We start from the raw sequence: 14,696 nt of genomic DNA, 5'->3' as shown, positions 1-14,696 counted from the left end.
GTCCGACGGATCGACTGTGGATCTGGGTGCTGCTATTTATTTCGAAAAACAAAATTGATTGTTTGAGATTTTTAATCAAAGGTTTAAAGATGTTTGAGAAGCACAGGCTTTGAACAAAATCATTCTTAACCTGTATTGTGCATTCAAGGTCATAAACAACATCTGGTTTTGCTGTAATTTTCAGAAATGGATGGGCAGGGGGTAAGCATTTTATACCACATATGTTTCCACTAACCTTTTACAAATTTTAAGCTGTTTAAAAACTGTTCTTGTGATCTGAATCCCTGACACGACACTTCAGATGAAACGAACACTTAACAGGCGTTAAGGAACTGTCAGGCCAGGCAACTAGACTAGCCAGCTTGCGCCCGTTCACAGATTTGAAACCGATTGCAAACAAAATGTGGACTAACCAAATTTGGTAAATTGGGGCAATATTAAAAAAAAGGGGGCAATATTAAAAGAAGAGATTCATTTTTTTCCAAAGATTGTTGGCCAACCATCGTTGGAATTTGATAAACAAGTCCACTTTTCTTGCAAATGAAGCATTCGAGGTGCAATGATTTCACAGGATGCTTGAAATTATTATTCATTTACATCTAAGTAAGGTATTTTACAATAGTTTGGCAGTGTTTGTTTTCTCAAAAGTTGTACATTGCCTTTAAGAAAAGCCATAGTTACAGTTTATGTGGGTTGAGCCGTCACTTTGCGGCTTCCGTTACGAACAAATCAAACCTTACATCTCTCACTTTTTGCATTTTCTTTTTGTTGAGCATTAAAGGCCTGTATAAGCTGAAACATGTTATCGTGTTTAGCGTTAGGTGATTCCGAAAAAAAAATTGAAATCCAGAAATGTACTTCATTATATCTTAATTGTTGTCTCTGAGACAATTTTAGTTACAAACGTTATGTTCAGACTTTCAGTACTTGCTATTTGCATTTTCATTTTATATATGCACTTGATTCAAGTCTTAATTATAAAAGCCAATTAGGTAACAGGGACGTTAACATGATTTCCAATAATGTAATATCGTTTGAAGAGCAGTATGCAACTTGTAATTTTCCGCAATCAATTTTGTTAAATAATTGTTTTCGTTTCGGAAACCGCTCGTTCATCAAATTACTGCCGTCAGTCGACACAGCGGCAGAGTCATGAAAAAGACATCGCAAGTCAATATTTGTCTATCGAAATTAAAACCGAAGCCTTGAAGATATAATGGTGCAACCGATACCGTCTTGAATAAGCGCTTGTTGGCCCAATAAAAACGAGAAGTTTCTTGCTATAGCCCAATGCAAATCCGGTTCCTTGTCTCTTGAAGAAGAGAAAGAGAAATCCAGACGGAAAAATAGAGTTTGTGATCAAAAACACACAATCAATATACTCAAGCTCATCAGACGAAATGGCTAGGCCTCTTTAGAAATGACACTAGAACGTAATACGGAGTGAAATAGGAAATTAACAAGAACAACTACTGTACCTTGCAAATTAAACAGCTTACATTTTATGTTGTGCTGTGACCAAGCTGCAATTTTCAGTGGCACTATCGGGATTAACAAAGTTACAAAGTACGAAGAGCACATTTTGAAATCAGAAAACATGTTTATACATAACATTTATACGATGCGTAGTGTAGACTTTTCTATAGAACTTAAACGTTCAACTTTCTGGGCCATCTGAGATATACGATCTCCAATTACGACTCCTGTATGCCTGTAAGTCGCAGTGAGTTTCACCATTCCTCCACTGTTGAGCATGAATAAATCTCAGTCTTCAGCTAATGCCGCTTTAAACAATACAGCAGTTCCGCTGATAATGCCCCAAGTCATTGACCAAACGAAAGACAAACATCGTCGCACTGGATATGAGCAACACTCCACGTGTGTGTTGGAGATGCATTAAAAGATCCGCGCGCTTTTTTCTTCTCAACTTTCCTGTCAAGCGCCCGGGGCAATGCGCATGCTCACGTCTCGTTGCTTCATTCCGGATCTCTGCCGGAAACACAAGGCCGCGCCTGCATGTTTATGCAAGGTGTAGATGCACACCGCGACGCCCGCCAAAGGCAATTTGTGTAACTAAGTATGGTATGAGGTAAGTTAGAATGAAAATGCCATGGCGTCTTTGAGACATCATGAGTAAAACCATGGAGGAAGGTAAAACTAAATCCATCTAAAATATCAATGTCTCTTTGGGTGAATGCCTTACACGTACATAAATCGTATAAAAAATGTCTGTGTGCTAGTGTTGGTGGCAACAGTAAGGCAACACTTTACAGCAGCAAAACACTTGTATTTTTACCCCCCCCCCCGACGCTCCAATCACAATAGAAAGATGCATGTTTCCCGCAGTGTCTTTCGTTTTTATAAGATATGAATTATTGTAGATTAAGATCTGAATTTGTCTTCAGACTATGAATGCCCAGTAAGGCTATCAGCTTCCACTCAATTGAACCTACGGTGTTATTGTTCTCTTGAATATTACATTCAGTTTGTCAATTAATGGGATTTTTTTTCCTGATAGCAAGACCTGACGAGATAGCTGTAAATCTATTCAGTGCAACACGCATTACGTATAAATGATAATAATACAAACCTTAGTATATTAGAAAATGATATCAAATGATGAGAGTGCAATAATCCTACCGAAATTTCAGGGGGAAAAGACAGTACAGAGAAATCCTGGAAAATATATTTCTAGAACATTTCTGAAATCTACTTCTCTATGTGCAGCATAACTATAATGTACCTTCAAAATAAAACATTCCAAAAGAGGCGAGGTTTACATCGAGCTAAAACAACACTTGCTTTTATGAGATTGGAGAACCAAATAAATTAAAATATTGATATGTTTTTTTTAAGATACTCCTGCCTAGTAAACTTTTGTTAGCGTAAAGAATACACAAACATTGATCTGCTCACCTAATCCAGCACCTTTCGATCCATTGTTGTACACAAAACCTTGCTCTCAAAACAAAACCATCATAGACGCGCCTTTAAAACTCCGATTTTTTTTTTTTTTGGCACAGCCGGATCATTGTCACTATTTATCAAGTGATTCGTCAGCAGGAGAGTGATTGATTGGGGAGCAAACATCCTCCCGTGGCCCCTTCAATGTGACAGCATAAGCCCCCTCTCCGCCTGAACACGGCCATTTTAATTAATTAGAGTCACTTGAAATACACCCGCGCGTAAGGCGAGATGACTTTCCCCTAATACTTGCGCATGCTCCATCCATGGCGCGAGATTATATAGTCACCTGACACGTCTGACTGTATATTTGCATTAGATATTTTCTTTTTCAAAGTTGTACAAAGAAATTGACTGGAGCGGGGTTTGAACCTACGAAATCCGGATTGCCGTTCCGGTGCTTTACAAACTGAGCTATCCAGCCCTGTGTCGGCGGTTCTCCTATTTGTCAGTACCCTTGAACAACAATCCGGATGTCGCAGGTTCAAAACCCGCTCCAGTTTTCATGCATCTTGACGAATTGGAGAACCCTCAACATGGGGCCGGATAGCTCAGTTGGAAGTGCATCGGAGCAGCAATTCGGAGGTCACAGGTTCAAACCACACTCCAGTCAATTTCGTTGTGCAACTTAAACAAAATGTTATAAAGCACCGAGTCAGGTTGCTTGTGTGACTTATTTAATAATGTGTATATTTGTTTTAAAAAAGAAACTAAAGTAAAATGATCACGCGGACATTGATTTTGCTGGGTAAAAAAATGAAGCAATGGAATGGTATTACTCATTAATAAAATATGAGGACGAAGCGAGTCTACCTTGACAAACTATGTCTTTTATTCAATGTAAGTCGCGCCCAGTAGGCATGCATTTCGCAATTTGTGTGGAAATACGAAACCTTTACCGCATCAGTGACATATCCTGTCAAAGTAGCATTAGCGGAGTCCGCAAATGTAGAACAAGCAGCGGGGAGTATTACAAAACTGTTGATTTGTCTGCGCCCACGTGAGGCTGAAAGATTGGTGGATTGAAATCCATTTAATGTCTGGAATGTTTCTGAGTGCATCAAACGAGCTCATTGTGCTGATTTTGTTTCATTTTATTTAATTTCTTATTTAGCAGGTTATACCCAGTTACAAGTAGACAATAAAACAATTATAACGGTGAAGCGAATTTAAAACTTTATGTACCACAGCTCTGGAACAGTAATAAAAAAGTGCAATCTTAAATAAGACCTTTTGCGGTACCCGCTGCTACATCAGATTCGAACCAGCTAACCGACCCCGCAAACCGAGTGGTGATAGTCTGCACTAGAAAGCAGGAGGTCGTGGGTTCGATTCCCACTCGAGTGATCTTTTCTCACTTTCATTCTGGAGGTAACACACTGAGTGTACAGTGTTTATAAGTCGGTGAAGGGCAAAACCTGATATTGAAATTACAACACCCCGACGTAAATTCCATCTCATAAATAAGACAGCTACAGTGATAAATTGCACGCCCCTGAAACATAACGTTTAATAAGACATTACATGGATACACAATAGCACTCTTTACTTTATTATGTAAACCACACCCCAAAAAACACCATAAAATCATATAAAGCATAGCATAAGGTTAGAAACTAGCAAACAACACACAACCAATCCAAAGTAAAGTTAAAAAAAAAAAGTTTTATAAAAGAAGCCTGTAATATCACAAGCAGACGTGAAATTCACAACAAACATTTAACTCTATAGGTTATCCGGAAATTCTTTAGCAGGAGAATAACTTTGTGGTATTGTGGATATGCACTAAAACACGTTTAAGACGACGGCATGTGTCAAGAAAGAGGCTTTCAAGAGCTATGTCAGGCTTCTCCTTCTGCATAACACCAAGATAACAGTCACTTCAATTTTCTAGGTTAACTTAACTGGTACTTGCTTTTAAAGAAATTGCCTGTGCATTTATATGTTAAGTTTTAGATTGATTTTAAAGTCGTAGAAGTTCCTGTTACTGAATGCACATGACTTTACGATAAGCAAAGATACCTTAGGGCTATTATTTAAAGCAGGGGTGGATCTAGCTTTCTGGAAAAAAAGAGGGGTGATCGAAGGGGTGAGGGTTGAGTATCATAATATAAGTCAGTGGCTGAAGGGGGGGGGGTCGATCCGCCATAACACTGTTCAGGAGTTTGTAGACAATCGTCTTTGTGAAGAATTTATTATGGGGAATGACTGGCAGTCAAAGACACTTGTCAAACTGTTTGGCCTCGAAATTCATGGCATATTTTCTCCAAATCGTTTCTCTTTACAATTGTAGGGATATATGTTCTCTTCGACAAGTCCATCGCCAGCCCACGAAAGTCACCAGGGCCGTATTATTAGCCGCAGATTTATGTTGGCAGCGTGTTGTGCCCAAAATTGGATTACCTTACAAATGAGATTGGCGCGTCTGGTTTCAAAAGCCAATCAGGAAACTGCTTTTGAAGATTCATGGGAACCAGGTGACTGTTTGATGTCGTGAAAAAGAAGAAATTTACGACGATTTGACAAGCATTGAAAGGCCGTAGTAATACACTGCCAATGTCGCAGGAATGCTAATTGAAGCGAACAATTGGCTGGTTAAGTTGTTTAACGCATTCTCAATGATGTTGTCCATGTATGATAACTTAAATCCTGAACACCAGCACATTTAAGTTCGAAACAGTTTGTTTTTCCCTTCGAAAGTTTCAACGTATCTAGAAGATCGGCTAAAATAACTCTTTTTGTTTAAACAGTGAATTAATATAATGCAACATTTTATTTATACGATTCTAATGTTTCTAACAGTCTTAAAACAATTATGCCATTCAAAAACTATCCCTAATGCACGATATTTAAAATAACACCGAACCAGTTTCTAATAACTGGTAAGGTTTGATTCGATTTCAAATCGAAATTTGTATTTCGATCCACTGTGATTTGTTTTTTCTTCGATTACGTAAATAAAACATCACGGCTTAAATGTGACATCGAACAGCCGTCTAGAAAACTGATAGAGGGATAAAACCCAAGAAGCACTATATCCCCGTAAAATATGGGGGTTATCCGTCGGACTGGGCAATCGATAGCTAGCGCTACAGGGGCAATAAACCCACGCTGATGAAAGCACTCTCCAAACGCCAAAGACCCAATTTGGACGTTTTATATGACTTCTGTTGTACGCCACCAATTTAACGGGACACATTTTTTTTTACTGACCAGGTACGTGTTTATTATTGGAACGTGTACTTCATGCGACGCCGGTAGCCGTGCGCTCGGCTCCATTGGGCTAAGATCGTCAAAACTCAATATTCCCAGAAAACCTTAAAAAATTGCATCGATCTATATGCCCAATTACTAAGTGTAAAACTTCAAAACAAATAACTGTCTTGAATGATTCTTACGATATGTGTTTTTCAAATTTATAAAATTATTGGCTTTCGATTGATATCCTTAATTGTGTGTAAAATCACATTCGTGTAAGGCCCAATTAATGATTTCCCTGAAAACAAAATTTACATTTTCTCTTTGAAATGAATTAGGTGGAATTACAAATACTGGAGAGACAATTATTAATATGCTTGACGATGACGGAAAACGGAGCCGATATTGTTTCCATCTGTCTGTTTTTCTAACACATACACCAATATTTAATGTTACAATTGATCGGAACGATTTAGGTCAGTTTTCTTAGCCGTCGCTGGTAAACATTTTGATGTGCTCTGCAGCTATTATGGATGAACACGCCACGTGCTTGAATGATATGTCCCAATTTATGTTGCTTGTGTACGTGAACACCCATAAAACACACATAGAATATACTGAACATCAAACAAACCGTACATGCGATAGCGTGGGGGTGAATATACAGCGTGTCCCAAAATACCCGCAACCATTCTTTATTTGCGAGGCTCTAGCGTCGCCACGGAAACACAAAACGCCATTATTTATATGTAATTTTAAAGTATGGAATCTTATCTTTATTCCTGGTAAATATTGGTTTGATTTTCAAAAGGATTTTGAATTATTTGTGTTCAAATGAAGGCATGTCAAAAACAAACTCAAACGATTTCATGGAAAATCAATCATGCGCATTTACGACCTTGTTGCCTTTTACTTTCTGTGTTCCCTTTTCTTTTCGATCCACGTAGACTACACTTTAAATAAATTCCAAATATTGTTCTTCGTTTCAAGTTCAACGTGTTATTAATAAAAAATCAACTGTTGCTTTCTTTCTTTTCTTTTTTTAGTCATTTCAACAGCTTGTTGACTCGACTTTGCATCTGATGTACCTCATCATCGATTTTCCTGGAAATGGGTTGAGTTTGTTTCACGACATGACTTTATTTGAACGCAATAATTTTAAATTTCTTTTAAATATCAAACCAATACTCACCAGGGAAAAGTTAGTATTCCAAGCTTTAACATGGTATAAAAATAATGGCGGTACGTGTTTGTGCGCCCACGCTTGAGCCTCGCAAAGAAAAGTTGCCGGTAGTTTGGGACGCGCTGTTAGTAGACAATTGTCTGAAAATGAAAGTTGAACAAAAGCTAGTAGTAGTGTCTAATACTAAAACAATGCCTTAGTAGGTTTTCATTGCAGGAGCATGATGAAAATCTTATTGGAGCAAAGAATCTTGCTTATGGACACAAGATCTATTTTGTAGTTTAAGGAACCATTCTGGCAAAAAAAAAACGCCTCTGAACAAACATGAATGGCTGCGGAAGCTATGCGATATTTGTTCGTGTGAAGAGATAATAACATTGGCGTAATACTACAAACAGACGGGATTTATGGGATGCGTCACTTGTAGCTTCAAAGTCACAAATGTAATTGGTTACCCTAAGGGTGAGGTTTTCGTTGGGAAGCTTGTTTAAATGGAAGATGGCTTAAAGAAACGGAAATGGAGAATATGAACGAAATCCTTTAAAGATGAGCGGAAGTGGACGCCTTGGCCTTTTGGCAATCCCAGCCACAGCAATGTAAACAGTAAACACGATTTGTGGAGAATTATTCTGTGGTAATGCAAGGTTGCAATATACCAAGCTAAGCTTCGAACAGGACCAACTTTTAAGGAGGGGAAGTGGGCATTGATGTACCTTTATCACAATGTCTGATGTAACGGCGCAACAGTTACATTTGTAAATGAAATACCTTGTTGTTATGCTGTTGTTGATCGCCTACATTAAACTTGGACAGCCTCAGGTTTGTCGAGAGTGCCCTAAAGTACCTCGACTTGAATTTATTCAGACTGCATCGTGATCCGTCCGGCCATAAACACCGAGGTTTGCCGCGAGCCATCCACAGCGTCTGAGCGTCATCGCCCGTACAATTACGACCGCGTCCCGCTTGGTAAGGCCAGGAGAAACAGTAGCGAGATCGCGGAACGGAAGGTGAATATTGCAGGCGTCTGTCAACCGCCAAATCACTGCCTCCTCGCGCTGTTTGATTTCGGTTTAAAGTTTTATCGGCATGGCGCATAATTCTCTTGTGACCTTTGCAAGCAAGAGTTGGAAATGCAGTGTGGCACAGAAGTGCACAGGCATTATCATCCAAGTTGTTATAATGTCGTGTCCGAGCGCAAAAAAAGGAGAAAGTACTACCGATCTGCCCATTTGGTGTGCACCTTCGACTGATAACGAAAAAGTCGAAGCCTCGGATGGGCCACCAATGCGTTTCATTGCTGCTACATCTCACAATGTAAAACCACACTGCCCGCCAATCAAATGCTAGGGTCCACACATAATGTCAAATAAAAATTAAAAAATTGCCGTTGGTTATTCATGTTAAGTAATGGTTACATTCTTGTGTGATTTATCGTAGATTTTAAATTTGTGTCCCCCGTGCTCTTCAACAAATTCGATCCCCCCCCCCCCCTTATAATCAACTTGTACGTTTATTCTTACAAAAGAACCTCCGTTTTCCCCTCTTCGCTTTGGAAATCTGTAACCCTCTGAATAAAAAAAAGGTTTTGTTTTAGGCAATAACAGATCCGCTTTGCCATCAGACTGGCTCCTGGTCCCTACATTATCGATACCGATTGTTTAGTGGGAACCAGGCTATACTTTTCAATAATTAAACATGGGTCGATTTTTTTTTCTGTCGATGTTACATTCGAAAGTGAATAACCTTTGTACTGCTAGAAAAGTAGCAATTTAGAAAAAGATATTTTGTTTCGAGATGAAAGTCGAAAATGGCAAGGGGAACGCCACTGTTGTTCCTTGATCATCATAAGGGTTATTACTACGGCCACAACATTTTTCAAAATGATTCTGATAGAGTTGATCCGCTTGGCAAAGCTTATCTTTCTTTCCGGGAAATTGATCGGCAACGAAAGCAAGCTTCACCTGTGTAGCATTTTCAGACCTATTCTTCTGCAAACATCAGGTCTTTTCTTGTCTGCTCCATGAAAACACCTTGGATAACTAAAATTCTAGCCTAGAGTAAGAAACTGGTCATCTCATCTTTCTGTTTAGAATCTGAACATTGCTTATGATATCTTAAAGATTAGGGACTCGTCATCAGGAAAAAAACATCTGCAGTTTTTTTTCAGTATAACGAAATAAAATAATCGATTTAAATTAGCTAAATAATAACGTTATGACTCTACACATTCAAGCTACATTTCTAAATGTAGCAGGAAAGATATTTCTGATTTACATATCTTTCGAAGCCTTTTTATTTTAATGTTCCGTTTGATATTCCCGTAGAAGACGGGAGTTAAGATGAAGTAATAAGCGCTACCCATACGATACTCGTCACTAGCGTCGAGCCGAGTTCCCCAATCCGATTAGGGATTGGGGAGCTATAAGATCCCCCCGAAATCCGCCAACAGCAAATTGCAATATTAATATGAATAATTTAATAGAACATCGTGTTTGATACATCCGCTGTGGATTGCTTAGGAAATCCCGTCTGGCTGCAGGGTTGAATTTCATCAAAGTAGTTTGGCAGGCAAGGGGAATAACAATCTCATGTAGAAATTTCAAGAATGAATTGAAGTAAACTTGAAGCATGCTCGGTTTGATCTTAAATGTCACGTACGGGTGCAAGCAATATAACTTTGTGATTAATGAAATAACACTATGCAGAATAAATTGATTAGTAAGAGAAAACCATTATGATAAGTTCGAACACAAGGTAGGTTTGCGAAAATACACGGCACCTGGCGATATTTATCCCGAATCAAATCTCTCCCGAAAATTCTTAGAAACGTAACTTTAATCATTCAACATTAAGATAAACCTAGTGGCCAAGCTTGTATGAATCCTTAAGAAACGCCTTTTATCCTCTTTGAACCAAGGTGGACCGTATTGAGAAATCTAAATCTTCCTTTGGTTTTATTAAACTAATTCGTGTCGTTAAATAGATGAGTAAAGACAACAAAGTAGAATATTTCACTGATGAGAATGGTAAAATGTAATCACTTTAAGACTAACTGAACAAAAATGAAAATTTCATATAACATGGAATTCAAACTGGGTCAACATGAAACGGCCGCATGATGGCGCTGTTTGTGGCAACTGCTATTAGAGTTAAGTTAATGCTCCTTTGAATGCATTCATGATATAACACGGCTTGCTGGCGATTCCTTTAAGACAGTCGATGGAAATGTCAGGTCGACCCTTATTTCACATGGAAAAACAGTCTCTGATTGAAAACGAATCCCAACAACACATTTGACCCGGAATGGATTCAATTTTCGGCATTGGATTCAAGGAAGTCTGATCCTTTACTACGTGATGTCGGAAATGAGTGCCCCTGGCACGATTTCACTTGTTTCTGCATGTCGGCCTGACAGCTGTCGTAAAAAGAAACCATGTTTAAAACCCTGTTAAATTGTTTTGATCATTCCTGCGATTATACACAATATCATTGAAGTGAACAAGACACAGATTTGATGTTATTGACCTAAGAGGTCCATTTAAAGGCAACACCTCAAAACCTTCGTTTATCGAAGTTCGGAGTATTTGTTTTGATAAGGCGGAACAGATTTTCAAAAGAGAATAGCTGAAAGTTTTGAAATCCCAACAACTTAAAACAATTAAAGCTCGTCCTCTTCACCTGAAACCTTTGGTGGTAGTGCCGATTGTGTTTTCTCTTCTGATCAGCGTGCTTTCAATCCAAAGTCCCATTAGTACGGCATTAGCACCTTCTTAGTGAGCCCTGTGTGAGTAATGTACTTCATCCAGTTCACGTTACCAATCATAGCAAATCAATTAGCTTTTAGGAGATTCGAGTGAATCGAGTCCACCACATGCCGTGAACTTGCTGGACTTTGATTCATTGCCTCTGTGTGTTTTTAAAGCGTTGAACTTATCCGGTCACAAAGCAGAAACACACATGCTGATAAATTCTAAAAATTTCACAGCTGGCCAAACGAAAGGGGGAACGATAAAAAAAAAGCAAGACAAATGAGAATTTATAAATGGATATTTTTGATAGGTAAAGTCAGATTGTGCACAACCATGGCTTTTGCAATATTAAAGCCATTTTTGAAGCTTCAATACATTATCAAAGATACTTTATTTTGTGACTTTTTTTACAACCATAGTATGTTTTTTTCGGTTTTATTATAAAGCAATTATTTGATCTTTAATACAACATCAAAGATAATTTTTCCTACACCATAATCATTTACTTGATACTATTGTTTGAATAGCCACTGTATATGTAGCAACTGCAATAATTTATATTAGGCATGGTATCTGAGTGCACGCCTTATAAGCAGACATGTTTTCAACAAACTCTCGCACGATACTACACTCTGAGCTACATCAAAGGCATTATAAAAAAAAAAGCGGTTGGAAGTATTTTCGTATTCGATTCCAGTGATCGATCGCGGGGTAGAATATTGTAATGGAATGATGACTGTATCTTTGAGCATGTTAATGAATGTGCATACACACGCAAAACCGCTTGGCGAACACACGGGTGTTTTAATCGCTGCATACATCGTTACCCTATACATATGTGTCTATACTCCCAGACGCAATGGGAATCCCCACAGTTGGTGCTAATACACCATTTACCGGCTGGAGACCAATAAAACAGCAGCGGGAACGCCGGTCTCTACGCGCTCTCTAAAGTAAAACAATCAAGAGCACTTAGCACTAATTGCCAATTAAGGCCACTGGCCAAATACATTTTATTGTCTTCGGGTTTTTTTGGGTGAGTTGCCGTGCACTAACGGGGAGTCATAGGTCGTAACAGTCATTGAATCGCATGGGAACAATGTGGACCCCATGATATGTTGAGTCTACATTAAAAAAGCTAATAAAAATGTGGAGAGTGAATTTGAAGTACTTCAAATTTCATGGTTGACTGAACGCTCAGTAAACGTTAAACACAAAGTGCAGGTTATTCAGGGCAGCAGATAAGAAAAATTATTCATGTATGAATGCATTAGGTACATTTTTGGTATAAAAATTCACGTTTATGTGTATTAATTCACAAGTGTTGATTAGAATACTCAGTGCTTTTCACCGTCGGAGAACAACACAGAATGTTGAAAATAGTGTACAAATGTTACAGATCATGATGTATGTGCTGTATATTTCTCACATTTCCCATTCGGTTTTAAATTTCATTGTGAAATTAATAACCATTTTATACAATAAAGCGCATGGGAGTTATTTTCCTCCAATTTCTGACTGCTGGCTGTGTTTACTCTGCTGCATGTCTAGATCTTATATGAATTTACCACTACACCATGTCCATTTCAGGTATATCTTGGGCTTTTTATTTAACATTCCCACGAGCAGACGCGATCTCTTAATCAATTTACACGGCTAGTAACAGAATTCACTGTCCTTTTCTTTCAACTCATTAGCCTAAACCTCCAGCCGCGTTCGAGGCACCTTCCACCAGAAATCAACCGATTTCCAAGCGCCTGAACGCAATTAGCCCCGTTGCATGATGGGAAATCAACCGTCAGCATGTTATTGCAAATCGTTACTGATTACGCAGTCGACTGCGCACGCGTGTTAATTCTGTCGGAATTAGCGCGCTAGGGATGTGGCTGCATAAGGAGCCTGACCACCGCCACCTGTCACACCGATGGTAGATTCTCAGACCTTGCCTTGTCGCCCAGGAGTCTGCTACACTTTTTCGCACATTAAAGATACTTAGCCTACTTTTTTTTGATGTTTCATCTCCGTCAGAAGCTTCCATGTTTCCCTATCGCCAACGATGCATTGATGGGTAATGTTTAAGATAAACAATGCGATACGTTTGTATGCATCCAATTCTTATTACTAGGGCAGCTGGCTTTATGAGACAGCGACATGTGCAAGTCATTAGAACAAGATCACATTTTACAGTATCGGGAAGGGCTTGTGATCAGATAACTATTTAAAGTTGCAGAATAATGTTCGATATTTTGATGTACCGCCCATTATTGCGCACAAAGTAATATTGCATTATTAAACAATTTATATATATATTTAGTTGTTTCAGGTTCACCAAAAGCAAACTAATTACCCCAATGCAATAACATTTAATATTTAACTATAACACGAATAAGTATTTAACGTAAAATTCAAACTAACATTTAAAAATACGGCTCTTAAATGATATAATTTGTCAAAGTCAATCGGAGAAAAGATACTACTCTCCTTTAAATATCGATATTTACACATCAATACGTTTTCTGATTAGTTATAGCAACTTACTAATGTTTGTAACTTACATTCTTAAAGAAAAATATAAACATAATTATTTTAGGGAAGAGTTAAAGCAGCTAATGGGAATGACTAAAATATTCTAATCCCCATTGTTACAATATCTGTATTTGTTATGGTTGGTGGAGATATGGAATTTCATGTACAGTACAAGGTGCATTTTTATTATCTGTTCCTGGAACGATAAACGCAGAGATGTGCCTTACCAACTCAACTGGCAAATGGTTCAGATTATTACTTCAAAAATGGCTAATTAGATTAAGCAGTTTAAACAAAAACGAGGCATCAGCAGATCTTTTAGTGCGGGTCCCGTAGCATGTCGGCAAGGCAACGCACAATAAAAAAGAACGGACATGGCCGGTACATGAACTATGATATTCATGGTGTTGAACGGGAATTTGATATCGAGACAAAAATCTATTGATTAGGTGGAAAAGTCATGGGTTGGGTTTACCTTTTCTTAGCCTTCTCAACAGTGAAGCTTGAGATGGCTTTGTGAAATTCAAGCAATAAACAACGGACTTGCTGATATCCTGTTTGTACACAATCCGACTGAAACGACCAAAACCACTCTTTTATCGATTTCCTCGATGCTTGTTTTTTATGATGTGATATCTCAGCAGATGGCAGTAATGGAACTAAATCTAATTTATAACTGCAGTCGGCGCATGAACACTCCTTCAAGTTTATGATTTTGGTAAGCCTTGCTATGCAGTGAAAAGAAAATTCTTGGATTTTTTTAATTCGAGACTAGCTCTTACACTAAACAGTAGTTTTTAGTGTTTAAACGAGTATTACAAGAAGAACTGTGATTTTTCTACCCAATTCCTTGTCATTTAAACTGATAATACTTGCCACTATTGTTAGTGTGTTTGCTTGGTTTAAGTTTTTCTGAAAGGAATTCGTATTCCGATGGGCTTTTACATCGAAAGTGCCTTTTTCCGGATTCCGCTTATGCCCACCGAAAGCTCGTTCCCATGTTACAGATCCGAGTGCATTACTCCAAAATGTACACTTACTACTCACCTCAATTCAAATATGCACTGTGGTTTGTC

Source organism: Patiria miniata, unplaced genomic scaffold, assembly GCF_015706575.1.
Source record: "Patiria miniata isolate m_02_andy unplaced genomic scaffold, ASM1570657v1 HiC_scaffold_23, whole genome shotgun sequence".
Classification (NCBI taxonomy): Eukaryota; Metazoa; Echinodermata; class Asteroidea; order Valvatida; family Asterinidae; genus Patiria; species Patiria miniata.
This window is presented reverse-complemented; position numbering follows the sequence as displayed.